Source organism: Asparagus officinalis, chromosome 6 (assembly GCF_001876935.1).
Source record: "Asparagus officinalis chromosome 6, Aspof.V1, whole genome shotgun sequence".
Taxonomy (NCBI): Eukaryota; Viridiplantae; Streptophyta; class Magnoliopsida; order Asparagales; family Asparagaceae; genus Asparagus; species Asparagus officinalis.
In genome coordinates, this window is record NC_033799.1 from 25,298,319 (window position 1) to 25,300,097 (window position 1,779).

Here is a 1,779-nt window from a genome sequence, read left to right on the forward strand (position 1 = left end):
CCTAGTTAGAATTTACTTATCTATTGTGATGCGATTAATTCCAAAATATTTGTACTTGTAATTTGTAACTGATTTATCAATTATTAATAAAGAATATGTTTTTATCATTTCTTATTTGTAATTTATATCATTTTAAGTAATTAATAAAATTATTGTTTTTGTTATTTTTCTTGTCTTTTTTTTATAATTTATAAGTTAAATAACATTAAAAAAATTTGGAAAAAATAAAAAAAACTAAAAAAAATTAAAAAAAAAGGAAAATCACCCGGGCCAGCCCGGGCCCGGGTCCGGGTCCCGGTTTTGCCCGGCCCGGGCCCGGATTTCCGGGCCGGGCCGGGCCGGCCCGGATGGACAGGCCTAGCTGAGCATACCATAAATCTAATGGAGAGTGTAGGCATCGAAAATTGCCTATAGTTCTCCACAGCCGGTTCAATGTTAACGAGCGACGATGAACGTCACCATCCAATCCGCATGAGCCTAATTGACGTCGATGAACGATTGAAGTGAATCGACGAGTTACGTGAGCAGATAGGACTTCGGAATCACGAAGACCCGGACCAATCGGGAAGCCCGGCACTGTTCACAAAAAGGACAACACCCTCCGTGCCTCGACCACTCTAAAGACAATCCAACCATCAGAGCGGATCGAATTCTTCATCACGCATCCAATCGGCCTTGGCCGAGACACCCCATGGGGGGTGTCTCGGCCATGGCCGAGACACCCCAAGGGGTGTCTCGGTTTTGGAGCCGAGACACCCCCCTAGGGGGTGTCCTCAACCAGCCCCCTACCCCTCTCCTTTTCCTATAAATAGGCCCCTAGGGCCTCCATTCTCTTGGCCTTGGTTTTGGGAGAGAAATTTCAGATCTAGAGCTTTAGCCTTTGAGATCTGAAATTCCAGAGAGGAGCGGCGAAGCCCTGCCGGAGGAAGGAGTCGGGGTTTTCTAAGAGAGCGGCGAAGCCCTGCCGGATTGAGGAGTAAGGATTTCTTCATCAGCCCTTCATTCACCCCCCTTCTTTTCCCTTAGTGTTGCCCTTAGCGGTGATACAAAGGAGAGCTAGTGCCTCGTTTTAGCCGAGACATAAGCTTTACACCTCTGAGATCTCACGCGGATCGACGGGGTTCTGTTTCTATATCCCTTCGCGGATAGACGAAACTCTGCCGGATTATACCGGAAAAGAGATCTTGAAGAGTCGGCGGTCCACGGATATCAACATCCCCGTCACAGGCCAACAACCCACGCAAGCGAGACCGCACCAAACCGGGACCTCGTGTTTATTTTCGTTTAAGTTGTAATATCTTTTGTTTTCATTTTATTCTGTTGTAACGCTTGAAGTTGTAACAGATCTCAAAAAGAGAATATCAATGAAAACAGCGACTTTTACCGAAAACAAGCTGGCGACCACAGTGGGAGCCAACGATCTCGCCCCCGAGATCGTCGTGACGCAACCGGCCTTCAAGATCCGGGTGAATGAAGAGGTCGAATACGAGTTCGACCAGAAGAAGTTCGAAGAATACCTCTCCTCTTCCTCCTCCAGATCTGCCTCCCCGAACCGGCGCAAGAAGACATCCGCTTCCAAGAACGTTCGTGGGACTTCCAACTCAAAGAACCAAGAGCCCTCCGCTGCCTTTGCACCACACAACATCCCCATGTTGCTCAGCGTGGTCAAGACAGCAAATCCGGCTCTCCCATCAACCTCAAAGGCGATGAATGATGCAACTCCGATTCTGTCCAAAAGGGCACTCCAAAGGCGTCGTCAACGCCTTGCTCAACAACTCG